The sequence below is a fragment of the Narcine bancroftii genome, chromosome 7 (assembly GCF_036971445.1).
Source record: "Narcine bancroftii isolate sNarBan1 chromosome 7, sNarBan1.hap1, whole genome shotgun sequence".
Lineage (NCBI taxonomy): Eukaryota > Metazoa > Chordata > Chondrichthyes > Torpediniformes > Narcinidae > Narcine > Narcine bancroftii.
Genome location: NC_091475.1, coordinates 145,801,204 through 145,825,495, shown reverse-complemented (window position 1 = coordinate 145,825,495; position 24,292 = coordinate 145,801,204). Strand labels below are relative to the sequence as shown.

The window sequence follows — 24,292 nt, the reverse complement described above, 5'->3', positions numbered from 1 at the left end:
CGGGGTCCATAGGCTGGGAGTGGCCACCTTGATGATGAAAATGTTGTCGACTAACAAGGAAAGTTCAGACGATGAAAATTTTGATTTTAAAAAGTTTGCTTTAATACTTATTACTCCACACGTGGGAGCAAAATTCTGATGTGTCCATTTCAAGATACAACCAATGCTTCGGTCCCAATTATGGTCGTAAGTTGGGGAGTACTTGTAATTATAGTATATTTAAGAAAACCAAACCTCTTCTTATTTCTGCCATCCAGATCAGACATGATCAAAACACCAGCCATGTCTGTCATGAAGCTGAGGGAGCAAATTTACAACAGCCTTGTGTCCAGTTCACCAGCAAAGCATGTTTGAGGTCTTCTCACCCACCCCCCTCCTCCTCCCCCCACACACAGTATGAAGTTCCATGGTGAGCAGCATCAGACTTTCAATGCCTTTGTACCTCTGATTTCCAATATATTGGTGTTGAAGTCTGGAACTTACTCACCCATGAAATCCTCTCGTCTTCTGATTCTCTCCAACACACTGGATGCAGGGGACCAAGATTCTAACCAGTAAGTGTTGACAAATTTTTCAATGAATCTAATTTTCACCAGGTCCTACATGCTGAAGGTGTTTGCCTCAAACTCTTTGCCTATTATCTCCTCCAAGGCCATCTACCCTTATATCACAGTGCCATATTTTGAAGTCCCACACAATATATTCAGCACAGTAGTGTATTGGTTAAGATACCCAGGTAGATAAATGGTGGTGTACACTTACATAGGTTGGAACAACATTATGAGCTGAAGGACCTGCACTGTGCTGTTCTTTGTTCTATGACCACCATTAAACACCTTGTGACACTAATAGACTTGGTTTCTATTATACCCTCATGAGTTTTCCCCACTTCCTCCCAATATTCCTGCCACTTACCTACATGCTGAGAGCAACTTACAGTGGCCAATGTACTGATCAATCAGCAGATCTTTGGTATATGCCAGGAAAGGAGAACTTGGAGAACTAGCAAACTCCATGCTTATAATAGCCAAGGTGAAGAATGTTCGACTTGTGAGACTGATTATTCCAAAATATTTTAATTAGACATACCATTGGAGTAATAATAATTTTCAAGCATCTGATGTTTGCATTATAACAAACAGCAAACTAAAATGACATGTAGTTCAGCGGATATCGCTCTTCCTGAGCTTTGAAAATGGATTGACAACATGATTTCTCTGAAGAAAAGTGCTATGAGTGATTTTTGTCATTTTTACCAATTAATGTTTATATATGTTGTACATTTGCAGTTCAGATTTAACCAAAGGGAACACTTACATTAATTATCACCATTGTATGTGTTATTCAACATCATGATTGAAAAGCAATTATCAAGATTTAGTAACTTAATGGAAAATAAATTAGCCTCTTTCATTCTTTGGAAACAAGTAGGGGTGCAGTGCTGCCAGAGTTTACCGGAGTGCCGCTCCGGCACCTCAGGGGTCAACTCCGTCACCGCATGGGGCCGCTTCGCCACCTCCTTGTCACCATTTTTAGTGAGGTCTGTAGTCCTCTCTAAAATGGACACAAGAAATAAAATTTAGAAATCACCCCTGAAGAAGGACTCAGGTTGAAATGTGAGCTATTCTTTACTTTATATGGATGCTCCATGACTTGCAATGTTTCACCAACATTTTTGTGTACTTCACTGGACCCCAGGAATATGAGAATAAGGTATGAAAATGGTGTGGAAGCAGAAGAAAGGAATGTTTTTTTTTTCTTAAATCTGGGATAGTTTTTGACCTATCTCTGTCCTCTTTCTCATTTACATGTATGTTCTTTTAAAATTGCATTTTTTTAATTGCCCTATTAATTTTGTTCAATTAATGTTTTAACGTTTCATTTAGAATTACAACACAGTAACAGGCCTTTCTAGCCCTTGCAGCTCAAATAGACCCATGTGACCAAATGTGAGAGGAAGCCATAGCACCAGGAGGAAACCCAGGTAGACATGAATGATGAGACAAAATGCAAGCTCGTATTTGACTGAGCTCGATTTGAATGCTGGTCACTGGTGCTGCAAAGGTGCTGCTTGAACTGCTACGCTAACTGTTCCACGTACACATTTTAAATTAAAGGGTGTAGTAACCTTTCGACCACGAGCCCGTACTGCCCAGTTACATCCAAATGATCTACAACTCCTGGTATGTTTTGAAGGGTGTGAGAAAAATGGAGCCCTTGGGGAAAACCCACGTAGACTCGGGGAGAACTTAGAGCACAGGATTTGAACCTTGGTCCTGATAGCTGGCATTGTAACAGCATTGCACTAACCGCTACGCTGACCATGCCATCCGTGCTTCCTGTATTTGCTCAGAAATTCACCATCAGATATTTTGGCAGAAAGGGTGCTTTTTTTAAAAAATCTCTGGCCAGTCCATCAAGTCTCTAAAGTTCATTCCTTTGACTTGAGCAGACTGAATTTAAAAGGCAGAATACAATGTGTTGTAGCAGCTGTGTAGCACATTGAACACTAATCAAGTACAACCCGACTTAACAGCGTCCTCCGGTCCTCTGTGCAAAACAGGCAGACGTAACACACATATGGGCAAAAAATGCATATTCAGGACATGTATTTCATATATAGAAGTAAATAAATAAATATTGTTTAATGAATATAAGTGCCTCAGATGGTTAGTGTTCAGCATTCTCACTGCCCATGGGAAGAAGTTGTTCCTCAGCCTGATGGTGCTGGCTCTGATGCTCCTGTATCTCTTCCCTGACGGGAGCAGCTGAAAAATGCTGTGTGCAGTGTGGAAGTTATCCTCAATGATTTTTCAAGCTCTCTTCAGAAAATGATCCCAGTAGATCAAGTCGAGGGAGGGAAGGTAAAGAGACCTCAGTGATCCCCTCTGCCACTCTTATAGTCCTGTGGATTGACATTTGATCCATTTCTCTGTAGCAACCGTACCACATTGAGATGCAGCCAGTCAGGATGCTCTCCATAGAGCTCCTGTAGAGGTCAACATAATGGTGGCTGGTAGCCTTTCCCACTTCAATCTTCTCAGAAAGTGCAGTCGCTGTTCCTGACAAACGAAGAGATATTGAGTGTCTATGATAGATCACAAATTAAGTTAACTCCAAGAGACTGCTCCCCAGTCTCTATTACAGAGTTGTTGAAGTGTAGTGGAAGGTGGTCATTCCGGGTCCTGCTGAAATCCACGATCATCTCCTTCGCCTTGTCCATGTTGAGACTTGGGTTGTTACTTGTGCACCATTTCATGAGATTTTCCACCACTTTGTAGTGTGACTCATTGTTATTCTTGATGAGGCCAACTACCGTTGTATCATTTTCATATTAATGACACTGTTGGAGCTGGATCTGGTGATGAATTTGTGAGTCAGTAGAATGAACAGGAGCAGGCTGAGAACACAGCCCTGAGGTGTGCCAGTGGTCAGTGTGATGGTGCTTGATGTTTTGCTACTGACCTGGACAGACTGTGGTCTTTCTGCCAGGAGGTCCAAGATCCAGTTATAGAGAGGGGTGTTGAGTCCTAGCAAGTACAGTCTTCACCAGCCTCTGGGGAATGATCATATTAAACATTGAGCTGGTCAATGATCAGCAGCCTGGAATATGAGGTGTTATTCTCCAGATGGACCAGGACGGAGTGAAGTGACAGGGCTATAGCATCTTCTGTGGAATGGTTTCTTCAGGGTCAATTGAAATGGATCCACCATCTCTGGGAGGTGTACTTTGATGCATTGCATCACCAAATGCTTGAAATGTTTCAAATGCCTCCCTGAAACAGCTCCAGTCTGTGGTCTCAAAGAGTCTTGAGGCGCTGCTGTTGCACCCCACCCCCCCCCCGCCACCCTCAACCTCAGCCACATCCTGATCTCCCTGCAAAATGATCAAGCTTGCTTTGCCAGCAGTTGGTATGCCAAAGTTAGCAGGACTGATATGTGATCCAAGTAATCAAGCTGGAGGCAAGGTGCAGCCTTGTACACACCAGGGGCATTGGTGTACACCTAATCCAGGGTGCTCTCTCCTCTGGTGGCAAAGTTCACATGCTGTGGAAACCATGGTTAGATTATTTTCATGTTGGTGTGATTGAAGTCGCCACCTGAAAACTAACAACAGGGGATAAATGTCTTGTCAATTATTTTAAACTAGTAATTTTCACATTAATTAAAATCCATCTCTGAGAGATTTGACAAACTTTAATCTTCCTCAGTTCTCTGAAGAAGGAAGCACTGCTTTGTAGTTTAACTTGTAAAGACAGAAATTATTTGTAATTGAAGTAATGATTCCTGCAGACTGATTCAACTGTGACACAAAAAAACATTTAACTTTACCAATTAAACAAATTGGACATCGTTAACATGACTGTAAATATGATTGCTTGCAAAATAACCATAATTATAGAGTGATTGCTTTATATTAGAGGGTTCTGTGGACCTACAAATATTAGCGCAAAGCTATCACTTAAAATAAAAACATACTAATAATATAAAATGCTTTGGAAAACAAACAGGCATCTGGAAAGTGTAATTATGAAGGGAAATTATATATCTTGTCTCTATGGTGATATAAAAGAAAAGAGTAAATGTCAGAGCTCCAAAATTCATTTGTGCAAACTGAGCAAACTTGTGTTTGACAGGTAAAAATTACATTAAACAGTTTTGTGCAATATGTTGATGAGAGTTAAAGCCAGTCTTTAGTGTGTGGACAGAAGATTTGTGAACACAAGTATTTTTTACTGTTCAAATGTTGAAATATGTTTATTTCCAGTGTGATTTTGGATGATAGTGGTCTTAATAGCAAAAGATGTTGCTCCACTCGGTGAGAACCAAAGGTTATTCATGCTGAATATTATTTAAAAGTAGAGACCCTTCTGCAAGCACAGAGTTTTGTACAAATCTTCATCAAATATATCAAAAATTAACTGAAATAAAATACGGAATTCTGTGGACATTGTGGCTAAAGTAAAAACACACAATGCTGGAGAGACTCAGTAGGTTATACAGTGTCCTTTACGTAGCAAAGGTAGAGAAACATAACTGACATTTCGGGCTGAGCTCTTCATCAAAGTATGAGAAAATGCTGGTGAGTGTCAGAATAAAAGAGTTGGAGGGGGAAGAGGGGGAGGCAGAGCAGGATATGATAGGTGGAGAAAGGAGGGAGGGGACCGCAGCACAGCACTGAGAGAGAGGGAGGTGGGGTGGAAAGGCAAGGGTGTGTAGGTGAATGAACTGGAGAGGCAGGAAATTGGGGGAGGGGGAAGAAAAGGCAAGCAGGTGTCTTGGAGAGCAGTGAAGCCAAAATTGATGCCATCTGGTTGGAGCATGCCCAGATGGAAAGCAATGTGTTGTTCCTCCAATCTGCAGGTGGTCAGGGTGGGACAGTACATAAGGCCATGAACAGGCATGTGAATGCGGGAGTGTGACCTGGAATGAAGCAGTTGGCCAGATGGAGGTTGCTGTTGTTGTGGACAGAGGAGATGCTGAGTGACCTTCCAGTCTGCGACCAGTCTCTCTGAAGTAGAGAATGCAGTTAATAAGTCCTTTGGGTAATTTCACCAACTAGTATATAGAGTGGGAAATAAACCAGAGTAAATTTTGCAAGAACAGAAGTGGCTTTGTATTCATCAGATGAGAAATGAATAAATGACAAAGGAAAATATATTTGACAAACAAGGTGGCACCAAAATTCTTCTCCATCCATGCCGCACATGGAGGCACATTCTATTTGCCATTCCCTGTAGAAGTGCTTAATGTGAGCCTGATAACTTCCTCTGCCAACAAGCATTCACAATCACTCACCCATTGTGCAAAAATTATGACTACTGATTTTAGTGGACAAGAGGCCATAAATCCTTGTCAGGTGATGATGTAGCTTGATTTGAGGTTGAGAGATTATAGTAATCTTAATGTGATACTTGAAACAGTGATGTCCTTCTTTATCATTCAAAACTTTTTTATGCTACTAGCCCACTATATTCACAACTGCTTAATAGTTGGGTCTATTGATAATCAGACAAATCTGATCTGAATTACTGATCATCAGTAGTCTCTGATAATTCATGTGAAGAGTCTAAAAGCTTCTGAAGTCAGAGAATACAATTAGCCTTGTGTTGTGACAGCTGTCTCTGGATATACCAAAATCTCTATAATTGATAGACAGAGCAAATACAACTATGTTTAATCTGCCAGGTGACAACATTAAATGTGGTCTGGGAGATTCTTGCATTTGAATTACATTAGTGAAACATAATTTAAGCAAAAATGATGAAAGCCCTTTTTAATTTTTGTTTGGTTGATGTCCATCATTCTCTTGAGTGGACTTCCTGCTGTGGCCCAGCAGCCGTACTTTGTAGATAGTACTGTTTGTAACATAACTATCCTTTTGTACCATACATTAGAACAGGTTTTATAAAGACAGATTCTTGCTTGTAATAATGCCTTCTGTATCCACAGAATTTCAGAAACATAAACTCCTGAATAATGCCGACAAGCAAATAAAGGGAACAGTTCACTTAGTTATGTCACAATTACGACGATCTACTGTTCGCATCAGCTGATGACTGACAGGGTTACTGTTCCATGGCAAGAGAGCCCTTGAGGTTGAGAGGTCAAAAAATAATGGTAGATTTCAAGATTTCAGATTCAGAGGTAAAACCCAATGTCCAATAACAACTAACATTTATGCTTTCCTTTGTTCTAACACTGGGTTCCTCTGCACTACCAACTTGGGCAAACAAAGTTTTGAGCAGTTTTCCCTTATTCTGTTTGGTATTTGCATCAAGTATTTGATACCATTTTTAAATGTTACAGTTTCATAATTTTGAATTGCATTCCAAATGGTCAAACATGATGTTAATAGTTGATGCAGGTATATTTGTCATTGAGCTTCATTTCAAGCAGAAATTAAATTTCAGTTGCATCACAGATGTACAACTGAGTTAAATTTCAAGTTGCAAATTATAAATTTCCTTTTTGTCTTTTTGTCTTCCTCTATGAAATGAGTTAACTGTATTTCAATATGATTTGCCATATATATACAAGTCAGTCCTTTAAACACACACCACAATTTCAATTATAAGAGCTATTTTTTTGCTTGGAAAATATGGCTCTTATGATGTTTCTTAACTCAACAGCTTCTAGGGATTTCCAAAGGTTTTAAATATTGAATACAAATATCTGGAAATTATTCATGCCTGTATTGTAAATATCAAGGATTTGTAGACAGCATGCTGAAAAAGAAAAGAAATGGCTGAATTTAGCAAATATGTCCTTTTTATCCATTAGGCTGTTTAAAAAAAAAATGATTCAAGATTCAATTCAGATTAGCCACCGGCAGGATTTGCCTAAGCCCCTCTTACAGTCAGACTTAAAGTCAAAGCGAAAAGCAGAAGAGAGTTGTCTTCCCCCCACCACTCTTTCCCCCACCCACCCCCACATCACCAAGTGTCCATAGATTCATGTTCAGCACTTCCACAGTCCCAACAGCCACACAGAGTCCAGTCCAAACTATTGGCAACCCAAGCTCCAGATTCGAACCTCCAACACGGTCAGGAACTCTTCAGCGGCCTCTGCACCTCCTCGCATCTCGGTTCCAATATCTTGTACCCCTCCAGCCAGTTCAAGCCAGTGTACAGCAGTCCGCAGCCCTGTGTGAATCTCCCCACAGCAGTCTCCAGCAGCCCACACCTTCCGTGGGTTCCTTGCTTCAAGTAAGCGGCAGTTTGCTGTTAGATCTTGTACATTTAAACAAGATGGAAAAAAATAATAATATTCTGTCAGAGAAGTGCAGCCAATAGTGTGACTTTGAGAAAAGAGAGAGAGCAGTAATTCATGTAACAATGTACTGTAAACGTCATTTGTGGACTACCTATTGACAGAATAAAATGTAAACAGGCCATTTGACTGATTGTGCAAGTATGTTGTGAGCCTTCTCTCTGTTAACTTCAATGCAACGTGATTAAAATGTATGCATGTTTTAATATTTTGAGGAGATTGAAGACGGTAAAAAACACAAAAGGTATTTATTAATCATTATTACTCTCTTAGATGTCATCTTGGTGGAATCTCCAAATTCAAAGAACACCAAGTTTTTACATTTTTAAGAACAAAGATAAGATCAGATGATTCAATACAGTTTTAATAACTACATTATCATTGTATACTTCAATATTTTAGTTCTTTGAATTATATATTTACAATGGCAGCATTCTGCAACTGGCAATATATGTCCGACTGTTTAAACACCTTTGTTGAGACCAAATAATTCATGTGAAGAGTCTAAAAGCTTCTGAAGTCAGAGAATACAATTAGCCTTGTGTTGTGACAGCTGACTCTGGATATACCAAAATCAATTATTAATAGACAGAGCAAATACAACCATGTTTAATCTGCCAGGTGACAACATTAAATATGGTCTGGGAGATTCTTGCATTTGAGTTACATTAGTGAAACATAATTTAAGCAAGAATGATGAAAGCCCTTTTAACTTTTGTTTGGTTGATGTCCATCATTCTCTTGAGTGGACTTCCTGCTGTGGCCCAGCAGCTTTGTAGATAGTACTGTTTGTAACAAAACTATCCTTTTGTACCATACATTAGAACAGGTTTTATAAAGACAGATTCTTGCTTGTAATAATGCCTTCTGTATCCACAGAATTTCAGAAACATAAACTCCTGAATAATGCCGACAAGCAAATAAAGGCAACAGTTCACAAAGTTATGTCACAGTTGAGATGTTCTCTGCCATTTGCAGGGAAATTTGACCTCTGTCACTTGCCAAATGTGAAGCATGGTAATCATTCCCTATTTCACACCACTTCCAACATTCAGTACCATCGGTTCAATGGAACTGAAACTGGAAGTCAAAAGCAATCAGAAATCACTCCATTGTTTTCTTCGCAAATGAACAGGGATGGATTTTTAGCCTCCAAACCTTTTCCTAAACTGTGTCTTGAATGAATCTTAAAAATCCCCCCAACTTTTTGTGAATTGTTTTCCATGATAGAACCAGAGAACCAAAGAACATTACAGCACAGAAAGCAATTGTGCCAAACCATTTTTCTGCCGAGCCCCACTGACCTGCACCTAATCCAGACCCCTCCCATCAATATACCCATCAAAATACTTCTTAAATGTTAAAATTAACCCCGTTCTGCACTCCCACCACTCTCTGTGAAGCTATTTCCCCTAAACATTTCCCCTTTCACCCTTAACTCATGTCCTTTTGTTTGTATCTACAAGGTTTTTCCCACCACTTTGTGAAAACTTTGTTTTGCTTTTTTTTGTTTTATTTTCAGTAATCTAAGTTACAGAATCACCTCAGAGCATAGGATTAATTGTTGTTTATTTTGCACATCTTCAATGTCATTGGTCACTTCATTGCATTGCCATATGTCGCAGATTAATTTTTAAGTAATAATATTTTGTCATGTTTTTCCTCCATATGATATTTCAGAAAGTCATCCCATTCAATCATCAGTTGCTTTAGTCATCTGCTTTAAGATTATCATTAATTTCTGATCACCAATATTTGCAGCTGTTCCTTCTCGTTGAATAATTCTTTTAATATTGCCACCATTACACATTGCATCAATGCTGACATCTTTTGTCTGATGTGTGCTACATACTCATTAGACAGATTGTGAAAATTTAAAATTTTGCATGAGTCCACAGCTAGGGCATTTTTGCTGTTGTAAATAATTTCAAAAACCAAAAACTCAATAATCTGACTATAGTAGAATGTTAGATTAATATATACTTGCACCTATGTCATCAGTGCAAGATTCTGTGTCTCTTTCTCTTCTGTGGCTTGATAGCTGACTTGATGTATATTGTATATTGTATTGATAGAAAAATTGACTTTGACAGATGCAGGAGTTGTTCCATGCAAGATATGAGTGAATCATTGCCTGTTACCTAATCTGCATTCAGTTAGTTCAGAAATATTCACTTAATATACTCACAAAATTGAACAGAAGTTTATTGCTGTAAAGTAGTCTGATATAAATTCCAAGTGCATATTTGAGATATTAATTTAAAACTACAGTATTATTAGAAATGCTATTGTTTCATAGGTCATTGGTGTGCAGTTTATTTTTAAAACTATTTTGAGTGGAATGTGGCTACTATTGTTAAGGTTGGCACTTATTTCCCATTCCCAAAGTCTTCCACAGATTATTTCAGAAGACAGTGAAGGGTTAACCATAGTGATGAATATAGAGTGACATTCAGGTGAAATGGATAATGATGACGCATTTAGAGGTGTTTTTAAAAAAAAATAAACACTTGTTTTCTTTATCACAATTTGGTAGCTTCATAACAACTGCATGAAACTTAATTTCTTATTTCCAGATTAATTTCCTTCATTTAACTTAAATTCGTCAACTGCTATTATAGTAATCAGACATGTAGTCCTGGAACAGTGGTCCTGGTCCCTTGAGGATATTCAGTAAATTAATCAATATGCTGCTGTACTACTCTCATAGCCTGGAGATGGCCCAAAATGCTTTATAGTCAGTGAATGTCAGAAATATTATAGAACTCCAACATCAATGATACCTTTGATTGAAGGCAAAGCTCTGTCACCAATTTGCTGTATGGACTGGTCAAGGGCACTTCAGTGATATTGCCTCTAAATTCTGCTCTATCCATCATTATTCACACCATGCCATTGGACTTTACTGTGCAAGGATATAGCAGATCATGTTAGCAATATTAAATGGAGGATTTAGCTAACACAATGCAGCGATATTTTTTTTCGTAAGTGGCTTTTTGTCTTAGGAAGTCGCAAGTTTCAACGTATTAAGCACAATTCTTATGCTCTATGCTGTGCCTTGTGTGAAAAATATTTGACAGCAATTCTATCAGGGTATTGAAATAGTCTGGCTTGAATCAACTAAGTTGTATTATATTATACCTCATAGAGCAAATGCTGTTACTTTCAGCCCTTAAAATAAATGTCTTCACTGGTCACGGCTTTGTGACCAGAATTGTGATGTGATGCAAATTGCTGAAAAGATTAAGTATGTTTTCATCTTCTTTAAATCTGCAGGTTCTATCCTTTACCTGGGCAATTTATTGAGAGTCCACATTAATTGGCAGTGTCAAATAAAGAAAAAAATCACCGCAAAAGAAGCAAATTGCCGACCAGCAATCGGTTTATATTCTTTTAAGCAGATTCAGAATTTCATTTCAAACCGTTTAATTTATCCAGCTCAGAATTATAGCACAATCAAATCTCTTAGTTTTGCATTTCAGTTGAGTAGGTTCCATTTAAAACAGGCATAAAAGAGAACTTATTCTGACCATGCACCACTGATGGGATTTTCATCTTGCTTTAGTATTTACTGCTTCTGAAGGATATTCCACAACTATTGAGATTTTATCTGGGAAAGAATTAGGACAATAATTTACTGAAGGAAAGCCTAACTCTTAAAATTAAGCCAAAACTCCAAACCAAAGTGTATTCATTTTACTTTGCAATAGAAGTGACAGTTTTAATGTCATCATTAAGTTAATTCATTGGGTTTCAAAATGGTTTGAGTCAGCCAGCCATCTGACTATTTTTGAAAGAGACTATATTAGAAAAACATGAGTTTTTTGAAGGTGGCAATGAAAGATTCAATTTAAGTTGAAGGAAATTTGAGAGATTAAAGTCCTATCAAATGATAACTAAGAGAAAGAAATTGATGGAAAATGAAGCCAAACTTTGGTGGTTTTTGTAATGTGAAAATTACTTTTGCTGAGCTTGAACTTTTAACTTCTTCTCACTTTCCAGGAGAGGTCATTCCTTCATCAACTCTTCCAGCATCATGTCCAAATGGTATGTGTGACATTATACATGGAAATTCATAAGATTTCAATGCCAATTAGATATTCATTCTCAGTTGTACAGCATGGAAGCAGGCTCTTGAACCCAACTTGATCTTACCAACCGAGTTGCCTGCATTTGGCCTTATTCCTCTGAAACATCCTATGGATATCCCTGTCCAAAAAAAAAACATTGTTTCTTCCTGTTAAGATGCAGACAGATGTAAAATGTTATCAGGTGCAGACATATCTTGAAGATGTCTCCACATGTGCAGCAGTGTTAGTGAAATAATTTGGCATTGGGAAACAGATGGGGCGACAAAGCCATTTCGTATTTGTTTGTTTTCTGTTGACAAAGAAGTTTAACAATAGCATAAATAATGAATGGAAAAATGGAAGTGCCTCATAATTGGACCTCATTGGTTTTAACAATACACATTGAATAATTTGTATAAGCACTTAACAAAAATGCTTAAGATAATCAGTTCACAAATTAAATTTACCTAATTCCTACAAACCCAAATTTGTTCTAATTTTACCAGATGTTTTACAAACAGAATTAGGAGCAAGGCCATTCAGTCCTTTACTCCTTCTCTGTCAGTGAAGAAGATGGATTGTAATCTTGACTCCACATTCATATCTGCCATGGTAATCTTTGCTTACCAAGTGCCTACCACCTTCGCTTTAAAAACTTTAAAAGGCTATGCTTCTACTACCCTAAGAAGGAGAGAGTACAAAGACTTGCAAACTTTTGAAAGAAGAAATCCCTCCTCATCTTAGGTTTAGATTATCAAACATCTTAATTTTAAGCAATGACTGTTGTCCTAAATCAGGGATGGGCAACCTACAGCTACAGGCCTCCAGATCTGGGCCGTGATCTAAATTTATCTGTACTGTACTGCCACCACTACCCAACCCCCGACATGGCCTCTACCCACCCCACATGCTCCGACCTGGCTGCCAACCCCCACCCCCCCAACTCTAATGTGGCCTCCATTTCCGCTCTCAGTTTGGCACGCCATTCAACCACTGACTCACCATCTGGCCCACACATAGTAAAAGGTTGCCCCTGCCCCCCGCCCCCCCCCATCCACAACTACCCAACAAGATAAATCTCAAATATTTACTCCATATCCACTCTGTCAAGTCCTGTCAGGATCATAGGTTTAAAGCCAGTCCCCTCTTGCTCTTATAAATGTTAATCCTACCTGGTCCAATTTTTCCTCATAAGGCAACACACCCATTTTTGACAAATATCTAATAAACCTCTGAACTGCTTCCAATGAGATGATATATTTCTTAAATATGTTGACCAAATCTGTGCACAGTGCTCTAGTTGAGGCTAACTGATGCCTGGAAATGACTGAAGCAAAACCTCCTGACTTTTTTTTTGTTCCGTTCTCTTAGAAATAAATAAAAAAGCATTGTTATGATGATTGCCAGTTAATGCACAATCCTGCCCATATGTATTTCCTTTCCTACAGGGATAAGGATATTAAAGGGTGAATTAGGTCAGAACAAAATGCATCTTCTACAACTATCCCTCTTCTTCTTTGGCTTGGCTTCGCGGACGAAGATTTATGGAGGGGGTAAAAGTCCACGTCAGCTGCAGGCTTGTTTGTGGCTGACAAGTCCGATGCGGGACAGGCAGACACGGTTGCAGCGGCTGCAGGGGAAAATTGGTTGGTTGGGGTTGGGTGTTGGGTTTTTCCTCCTTTGCCTTTTGTCAGTGAGGTGGGCTCTGCGGTCTTCTTCAAAGGAGGTTGCTGCCCGCCAAACTGTGAGGCGCCAAGATGCACGGTTTGAAGCGATATCAGCCCACTGGCGGTGGTCAATGTGGCAGGCACCAAGAGATTTCTTTAGGCAGTCCTTGTACCTTTTCTTTGGTGCACCTCTGTCACGGTGGCCAGTGGAGAGCTCGCCATATAACACGATCTTGGGAAGGCGATGGTCCTCCATTCTGGAGACGTGACCCATCCCTACAACAATAATAAAAACAGAAAATGCTGGAAACACTCAGGTCAGGCAGTTTATGTACAAGAAGAAACAGTTCACTTTTCAGATCAGTTAACTTCTCAGAGGCCTGCAGTGTCTGGTGTTTCTGGGCTGTCTCCCCTCTGATCTAAGCAAACTCAGGCCTGGTCAGTTCTTGGAGGGGAGACTGCCTGGAATTACCAGGTCCTGGAGGTTTCAGTGAGGGGCTCTGGACAAAGTGATGACTCTCTGTCTGCCTTATAGTAGACAAAAGCTAAAGAATTTAACGTATGTTACATTCTAAATCTGATATCCATTGGTAGAAGTACAAGAATAATGCTGATAGTTTTGCAAGTACTGCATTAATATGGTGATGTTAATGCAACAAAGCCATACTCCCTAAGGCCAAAACTGATGCAAAGGAAGAGATGGATAACAATACATCGAGGGCCAGCGGGACTGTACTGTGCTGTATTGTTCTATGTCTTATATAATGCATTGATAAATTATAAAAGTGCATAAGAAGGAAGAGATTGTGACAATTAGAGAGCCTTAAGGAAAGATGTGGCCAAAATGGATAAGAGCAAAGACATCAATGTTGGGACATAAAGGGGTGGGTTATAGACAGACATCTGATGCCCTGACTGAAATCAGAATAATGCTTTCTATCATTAGATTGGCTATTTTTTTCACATGGGAATTGGGTAGTTATCAGGTGAAACAGACAGGTTTTTGAGCACCTGGTAATTTACTCTTTTTCAATATAGAGCAGGCTGATGGTAACAGATTGACAAACCTTCTGAGCCCATTTTAAGAGAGTCTCTGCTAAATTATACTGGATAAAACCATCAACTGTCTGTCACAAGACACAAACTTGAAAATCTCTCTCGATATTATAGACTACTGGGCAGGGGGTGGAATTTTTATACTAAGACACCTAATTAATTTTCAATTTTAATTAAGTTCTGGGAAATCTAAGATTACATTATTATTATGCTCTGTATAAACTCCGGAGTGACCTCTGATGACAAGAATATATTATGCTAAAGACATCCCTACAGTATAGGATATTCAAACAATGATGGGAGGCTTAAATGCAAGAGGTGTTCAAGCTGCTTCCTTAAATCATCTTGGGGAAAACTTAAATTACTTTTGTATTGTGGCACTTGGACTAATTCTGAAAGTAATTTCACAAGAATACTGGAAGATCAATAGATGAAAAGTCACTTTAAACTTATCAAGTCTTGGCAGTGACAGGCCTTGATGGGTGTAGTGTAAAACTCCAACCATCCATTGTCCAGTTGTTCAGCATTGGCTCGCTGGTTACGGACTTGCTCTCACTTCAACAGGCCAGGGACCCTATATTCACACTCCTCATAACACATCAAATCTCATTTACTCCACTCTATTTAAATGATCATGAGTTTATTGTCATAAACATCGTACGGTGTACACTTAAATCCAAATTTTTACTTGCTGTAGCCAAACAGATATTTTGTTTACAAAAAAAAAACAAAAGAACTAGAAACTAAATACTTAATTGAATTAAAAAGACAACAAATGCCAAACGAAATAGATAGATAATAAATATTCACAGTTTTCCCATTAAAATTCACTGCGACCCCTTTAAATTTCCAGATTTACTGAAAAATATATTTTCACATTGTGTAACAGTTTGTATAAAGGTTATTTAAATGTGTTTTAGTGTATTAGTCAGTAAAATTCCAATGGTCTAGAAAATCCACCAGTCTGGCATCTCCAAAGTGTGATAGTAGAGATTCTATCACCAATGTGTATATGTACAGATGTACAGATGGCAGTGTAGGATAACTGTGATTGGCTGAGAGTGTAGCCACACCTACTGGCAGGCCTTAAAGGATTACTCCTAGCCAGACCAGGTCATTCTGGACTGGTCGACCTACTTGTGATATGTTCCAGTCTTTTACTTAATAAAAGCCTTGGTTTGGATCAACAAGTCTTTGGTTCTTTCGACGCGCATTACACAAAGTATTAAGTAAACTGGAGCAATGGAATTTTACTGCACCCTCCTCCAGATTATCTGACCTAATATCTTTTTGCACTTACCAGTATTGTTGTAATCAGAGCACATTTTGTTTGGCGTTTTAAGAACCAACTGAATTGTCCAAATTAGGACTTTGAAACTTTCTCCCACACAGGGATGTCATATCTTTCTGACCAATATTGATGGTGGCACTAAACTCAACCCATCCCAAAACCTGTTTGGTAAAATATCCAAAGGTTGCATGTGGATCTGCTACACCAACACATATGTGTAGGATTCAATCAGCATCATTAATATTTCTTTATTAATTCTCATCAATACTTTTACATTCATTCTATTTCATGTAATGTCCTCTCTACAACTAAATATTACATCATCCTCACCTATTTGTTTTTCCATTTTGTCTCATCCATTATTTCAAACGCAGTGTGATGTGAAATCAGCATGAAAACAACAAAATGGCCAGTACTGGAAGGATTTAGTACTGACTAATTTCAATAATTGGCATGAACTAAAAGCAATTGGTGTAGCGGTTTGCCCAACACTTTTACAGTGTCAATGATCTGGACTGGGGTTTGAATCCCACGCTGTCTGTAAGGAATTAGTTTATTTTCCCCGCATCTGCATGGGTTTTCCCCAGGGCTCCAGTTTCCTCACATCATTTGAAATGTACTGGGGGTGTAGGTTAATCGGGTGTAATGGGGCAGCAGGGACACCTCGATCAAACTGGCCTATTTCCATGTTGTATGTCTAAATTCAATTTAAAATTTAAATAAAATCCCATCTCAGCAGGTAAGGCAGCATCTGTGCAAAGGGAATCTGTTAACATTTTAACATTTCCAGCCCAGGGTACATTATTATTTATCAGCCTAATAAAGAATTTGTATGTACTTCATGCAACATGTATGACAATAAAATCATTATCAAAGGGAGGGGGTTGAGGACATTTTACCACCCACAGTTTGTCACTGAAAATTTTGATACTTACATTTAGGAGGATTTCACCGCGAGTTGAGGAGAGTGCAGAGATATCACTGCGGGGTAATGGAAGTGTGGAGATGTTACCGCAGGGTGAGGGGAGTGCAGAGATGTTACCACTGGATTAGGAGAGGGCAGAGATGTCACAGAGGGGTGAAGGGAGTGCGGAGATGTTACCGCAAAGTCAGGGGAGTGCAGAGATGTTACCGCTGAATGAGGGGAAGGCAGAGATGTTACCACGGGGAGAGGAGAGCACAGAGATGTCACTGCGGGAGAGGGAAGAATGGAAGTGATGCCATTATATTTAATTAAAATTGTAATAAATCAATAATGTAAAAATATAATAAATTAAATGTCATCTCTGTCACCAAATCCGAGTGCCAAAATATCTGACACCAAGCTGTGGGTGCCAAAACGTCCGAAGGGCTATAAAGGTTTTATTTCTTTTGCTAAAATGTCCGTCACCAAAATATCCAATCCCGAAAGGAAATAAGATCTGGTGTGTCAAGTCGAGTATGGATAATGGTCCCTGGTCAGTTGAAGTGGACTTGATACATGAACTCTTGTTTTTATTTCATAAGTTGATGCCTGAAGTTGAGAATTATTGTAGTTTTGTTTTCATTTTTGATTTGCTGAATCTGCAGGTATTTTTCATTTGCAAAAAAATTGAGTCCTTTTTCTTTTAACAACATTATCATTCTCAGAAAATTTGAAATGATACAAATATTGTCAGTCCAAATTGTCCTCCTTTGCCTTATGTCAGGAAGCCATTACCTTTGTTATAGTTTTAGTTCTTGGTAATCAATAATGTTAACACCAGGACTTCACCGTGGGAGCTTATTGGTCAATGTCCTCAACACAAGGATCTTTAACTGCTTCATCCATAGCCTTCCCTTTATCATAAGATCAGATAACTATGTGATATTCAATTTCATTCACAATCTTTCTTTCGCAGTCTTGATGTTGTTGAGCTATCAGTTAACAGGTGGCAATTAGCATGTGGTGTAAGATTGTCTGCTTGCATTGAGTACAGATCCAACAAAATCCAAGGAGCTTGACACCATGGAAGGACAAGACTATTCACTAGATTGGTACTCCCACCATCACCTAAATATTCATTCTATACTCTACTGGTACTGTGTACTAGATAAACATGCACTTCAACTATATGCCTTGACTGTTACAACAGTACCTTCTAAATCCTTGACTTCTACCACATAGAGAACAAGGACAGCTACTGTAAGCAAATATCACCACCTCTGGATTCCCCTCTTCATCTCCTTGACTTGGAATATATTGATCTTCCCACTTTATCATTAAATTTGAATTCAACGCTAACAGATTCAGTTTATTCATAACTTCCCGCAAGCAAAGTAAGGTGTTTACTGTCTCAAGAAGTTTGTGGCAAATGAGAAATATTAATGAGAAATAGTTGATTGATGAGCACATCCCAGTAAAATTTCTTCCATTCAAGATCAACCATGTGATGATCCCTCAAGTAATATCTGGTTTGAAATAAAACTTTTTCTTGCAGACAAAAATTGCCTCTAAATTTCTGAGGATAACTAATATGGCAGAAATATAATCCAAGGTTAAAAGGAACTAACTGATGTATAAACAAGAGAATCTGTTGATGCTGGGTTGCTGTGGTCAAGTACAACACACAAACATGCTGGAGAAACTCATTTGGCCAGTCAACATCCATAGGAAGTAAAAGGCAGTTAGGAAGTAAAAGGGCTCTCTTCAGACACCCAGGCCTGAAATGTTGATTGCCTTTTGCTCCCCATGGATGTTATGTGACCAGCTGAGTTGCTCCAGCAGTTTCATGTATTGCAAATTGAAGTATAGCTCAGTTTTTAAGTTTTTTTTTTCTTCTGTTGCAATAAGATTTTCATAGATTTTGTTGCCCACTGACTGATTTTAAAACTGGTAAATTGCAGCAGCAAATGAAACTAGCAGATCATCAAGCTGCATTTCCACCCATCACTTTTTACATCCATTTCACTAAATGGTATATGAGGTACTGTCATTGGCCACCATGTTGCCAGTCCTTGAGGTCATCATGGCCTTTAGCTTACTGCTTTAAATCATTCTGTTATAGCACAAAACATCAAAACACACATGCGTTGCTGAATAGAAGAACACACTGCAGGATTCAAAAATAGGAAATGCTGGAAACGCAGCTGGTAGATCATCTGGCTGATAGCTCTTTAGACCCAAGTTCACACATAAACCCTGGGCTTTGTGTGGAGAATGTGTAACCTCAACACAAGGTTACACATTTTCCCTGGGACTGAATGCACTAGTGACTTTCCAAAGATGTGTAGGGTGGGAAATTAATTGACCACACAAGATTGCCTTCAGTGTGGAATAAGTGGTGGAATCTAGAGACCATACAGCAAAGGAAACATAGAACTCTACAGCACAGAAACAGACCCATCAGCTCTTCTAGTCTGTGCCAGAATATTTTTCTGCCTGCACTTAGACCATATCCATACCCCTCCTATTCATGGATCCATCCAAATTTTCTTAAATGTCAAAATTGAGCCTACAACAGTAGTTCTCAACCTTTTACTTTCTACTTACATGCCACTTTAAGTATTCCCTATCCTCTGTGATTAGTAAGGGATTGCCTAAGGTGGTATGAGGGTAGAAAGAAAAAGTTTGAAAATCACTGTTTTAATCATACCAAATTGACTCATTATGTCCACTGTTTCAGAACTCCAAAGGAAATGGGTCAATGACAATTTTTCTCAAGCAAAATAATTGGGTCTAGAGCAATGATTCTCAACCCTTCCTTCTCATTCATATACCACCTTAAGCAATCCCTTACTATTCACAGAGCACCGATGGCATAGGGATTACTTAAAGTGGTACATGAGTGGAAAGAAAAAGGTTGAGAGGCACTGGTCTATGTTTACCAATTCAGCTGGCAGCCTGTTCTGCACTCCCAATATTCTCCACATGAAGGAGTTCCCCTAAAATCTCCTTTAAACTAGGAATGGCCAAGCCGAGGCTCATGAGCCACAAGCGGCTCTTTGACATAAAATGTGCGGCTCACGGCAATACCGTATATGGCATTGCACAGGATGATTAGAGTCTTTAAAAAATTCACCTTAAAATCAGAGTTGTCCAATACAAGAGCCTACAATTCTTACCTTGACCATGAAGTCACAACACCACCACCACCATCTCTGATGCCATCATGTGCATGCCCTATTAGTTATTTGTAAAATCTAGCAGTCCTCTGAGGGGTCCATCCAGCTGGTCCAACGGCTGTAAATGGCTTGTTATAGGAGCCAACAGTAGTTTGTTTTAAAATTTCCAAATAAAATTTAAACCTTTAAATAATAATTTGATATTAAAGTATTGTGATTTGCTTTTAACAGCATCCACTGGTCAGTGGTAAGTGCCAGAATTTTTTTTTGGTGGGGGTGGGGGGAGTGGTTGTCTTATTCAAAGGGAATTGCACAAAACCAACAGCAGTTTTCTATGGATTGACTTTGCCTAGTTCTCGCTTGACATCAGTCACTGTAAGGCACTGCACCTGATCTCTTGGAGAGGTTGGTCTTCTCTGCTGCCACATTTATTTTTTGCCTCGAACCACGTGTAGAAGTTGTTCAGTTCATCTGGGAGGGAGGAATCACCAGTACATTCATGTGATATCTTGGATCCCCTTCCACATGTGTCACGTGTTCTTGCTATCCAGGAAATGACTGTGAAAGTGCTGGGCCTGTGCACACTTTACCTCCCAGATGACCTTAGACAGCTTAGCTCTTGCAGTTGCTAGGGCTGCCTTATTGCTTCCTTTAAAGGCTGTGTTTCGGTTCCTAAGCAGCATATGCATGTCTGCAGTCATCTATGGCTTCTGATTAGAGTGAGTAGTGATGGTCTTGGGCACAGTGACATTGTCAGTACACTTACTAATGTAGTTGGTCACTGTTGCCGTATACTCCTTCAGATTTATACAGTCACCAACGGTCGCTGCTTCCTTGAACATGTGCCAGTTAGTGAGCTTAAAGCAGTCTTGAAGTGTGTGAATGGCCTCAGGATCTTCGTGATGCCACCATCATCACCCTGTACAAAAACAAAGGCGAGAAATCAGACTGCTCAAACTACAGGGGAATCACGTTGCTCTCCATTGCAGGCAAAATCTTCGCTAGGATTCTACTAAATAGAATAATACCTAGTGTCGCCGAGAATATTCTCCCAGAATCACAGTGTGGCTTTCGCGCAAACAGAGGAACTACTGACATGGTCTTTGCTCTCAGACAGCTCCAAGAAAAGTGCAGAGAACAAAACAAAGGACTCTACATCACCTTTGTTGACCTCACCAAAGCCTTCGACACCGTGAGCAGGAAAGGGCTTTGGCAAATTCTAGAGCGCATCGGATGTCCCCCAAAGTTCCTCAATATGATTATCCAACTGCACGAAAACCAACAAGGTCAGGTCAGATACAGCAATGAGCTCTCTGAAACCTTCTCCATTAACAATGGCGTGAAGCAAGGCTGTGTTCTCGCACCAACCCTCTTTTCAATCTTCTTCAGCATGATGCTGAACCAAGCCATGAAAGACCCCAACAATGAAGACGCTGTTTACATCCGGTACCGCACGGATGGCAGTCTCTTCAATCTGAGGCGCCTGCAAGCTCACACCAAGACACAAGAGCAACTTGTCCGTGAACTACTCTTTGCAGACGATGCCGCTTTAGTTGCCCATTCAGAGCCAGCTCTTCAGCGCTTGACGTCCTGCTTTGCGGAAACTGCCAAAATGTTTGGCCTGGAAGTCAGCCTGAAGAAAACTGAGGTCCTCCATCAGCCAGCTCCCCACCATGACTACCAGCTCCCCCACATCTCCATTGGGCACACAAAACTCAAAACAGTCAACCAGTTTACCTATCTCGGCTGCACCATTTCATCAGATGCAAGGATCGACAATGAGATAGACAACAGACTCGCCAAGGCAAATAGCGCCTTTGGAAGACTACACAAAAGAGTCTGGAAAAACAACCAACTGAAAAACCTCACAAAGATAAGTGTATACAGAGCCGTTGTCATACCCACACTCCTGTTCGGCTCCGAATCATGGGTCCTCTACCGGCATCACCTACGGCTCCTAGAACGCTTCCACCAGCGTTGTCTCCGCTCCATCCTCATCATCCATTGGAGCGCTTTCATCCCTAACGTCGAGATGGCAGAGGTCGACAGCATCGAGTCCACGCTGCTGAAGATCCAGCTGCGCTGGATGGGTCACATCTCCAGAATGGAGGACCATCGCCTTCCCAAGATCGTGTTATATGGCGAGCTCTCCACTGGCCACCGTGACAGAGGTGCACCAAAGAAAAGGTACAAGGACTGCCTAGAGAAATCTCTTGGTGCCTGCCACATTGACCACCGCCAGTGGGCTGATATCGCCTCAAACCGTGCATCTTGGCGCCTCACAGTTTGGCGGGCAGCAACCTCCTTTGAAGAAGACCGCAGAGCCCACCTCACTGACAAAAGGCAAAGGAGGAAAAACCCAACACCCAACCCCAACCAACCAATTTTCCCCTGCAGCCGCTGCAACCGTGTCTGCCTGTCCCGCATCGGACTTGTCAGCCACAAACGAGCCTGCAGCTGACGTCGACTTTTACCCCCTCCATAAATCTTCGTCCGCGAAGCCAAGCCAAAGAAGATAAATACAACAAAATGCTTCTTACTCTCTCCTTCTTTGCTTCAGCGAATGTGCTAACTCAATGTCTGAATCAAGAACCTACAATTAATACCCTGTTTCAGAATTTGTCTGGAGCATCTGATGAGCAGTCTGTATGCTGGGATTAGCATTACAAAGATGTCATCTGTGTATCCACGGTGGGCTTTGGGCTCCGCCTGATGTGTGTCAGAAATATTCATATACATAAGGTCCAATGTACTCACCCTTCTCATAGCAAAGTCTACTTACTGAAAGAATTTAGGTAGCCCTGACTTGAGGTTCGCCTGGATGAAATATATCCATCAGGATGTGCAATCTTCAGTTTGTGTATCGTCTCATATAGTTCTCAGAACACCTTGTTAGCGTTTGCTTAACCCATGTCCTTGACTTTTGATTTAATTGAAACTAAGTATAGAAAAGCCTGCTTGCATTTACACTATCTATGCCCACTATAAATTTGTGTAACTCTAGCTGATAGTGTTTATCAAATCTCCCCTCATGAAGTCCTAAATTGTTTTACCTTTTCCTGTAATTCCATTTTTCAAGTTCTGGCAAAATCTTTGTAAATGGACTCTGCACTCTGTCAATCTTCTTGATATCCATCCTCTTATTAATTGACCAAAACTGCACAAATTCTCCACGTTCGGCTTAACCAATGTCTTGTGCAAATTCAACCTAACATCCCAATTCTTGTACTCCATACTTTAATTCATGAAGGTCAATGTGCCAAAAGCTCTCTTTACAACCTTTTCTAGCTGTTGCACCACTTTCAGAGGATTATGTATTGTATTCCCAGATCCCTCTGTTCTACTTCACTCCTCAGAGGCCTACCATTTCCTACCTATGTCCTACCTTGATGTGTCCTTTGAAAGGGAAGCCACAGTTAGTTAGTGGTTAGCACAACATTGTTACAGCACCAGCGATTGGGCCCAGGGATTGAATCTTGCACTGTCTGTAAGGAGTTTGTACATTCTCCCCATGTGTGTGTGGGTTTTCCCCAGGGGCTCAAGTTTCCTCCCACTGTTTGAAATGTACTGGAGGTGTTGGTTAATTGGATGTAACTGGATGGCCCAGGTTCGTGGGCAAAATAGCCTGTTACCATGCTGTACGTCTAAATTTTAAAAAGTTAGAATTTAAATTTTTTAAAAAATGTTAAAAAGTGCAACTCCTCGGATTTGTCTCCATTAAATTCCTTATGTCATTTTTCCAGCAGGTCCAGATCTCTGCAACATTTGAAAGCTGTCCTTGCTGTCCATTACACCTCCAATCTTTGTGTAATCTGTAAAATTGCTGATCCAATTGATCTAATCATCATCTAGATCAGGGGTGGGCAAGCTTTTAAAAAAACCCCTCAAATTCCACCTTAAGTATTCCCAGTGTCATCAGTGCTCTGAGATTAGTAAGGGATTGCTTAAGGTGGTATGGGAGTGGGAAGGGAAGATTGAGAATCATTGCTCTAGACCCAATTGTTACTGAAATATTTTGGTTGAGAAAAATTGTCATTGGCCCATTTCCTTTGGAGTTATGAAATCATGTGCATAATGAGTCAATTAGGTATGATTAAAACCAGTGTTGGTGCCAAGGGTGCGGGGGGGGGGGAGGGGGGGGTGATATTTGTGGCATTTCCCCCAAACGAGATTTTGTAACATCCACCACTCACGTAACCAACTGGACAAACCCAAGACTTTGAAAACTTTTTAATTGAATTATATTTATCATATTAAACCTCACAATTATATTAAATAAAAACAAAACTAGGTAAAGAATATTGCAAAAATTATAGATGTTCATGATGTCAGAAAGGATGTTATGTTATAAT

The 24,292-nt window shown here is 39.9% G+C and overlaps 1 long non-coding RNA gene across 2 annotated transcripts; it reads left to right on the top strand.

Annotated features, from left to right (window-relative positions):
• Positions 1–7,933: 7,933 nt before the first annotated feature.
• Positions 7,934–24,046, top strand: LOC138739952 (uncharacterized). Of its 2 annotated transcripts, none has more exons than XR_011342604.1 (3): positions 7,934–8,017; positions 11,776–11,820; positions 23,687–24,046. It is a non-coding gene; the product is annotated as an uncharacterized lncRNA (long non-coding RNA). The 2 variants fall into 2 exon arrangements; XR_011342603.1 differs by having other exon boundaries at positions 23,684–24,046.
• The last annotated feature ends 246 nt before the right edge of the window (positions 24,047–24,292 follow it).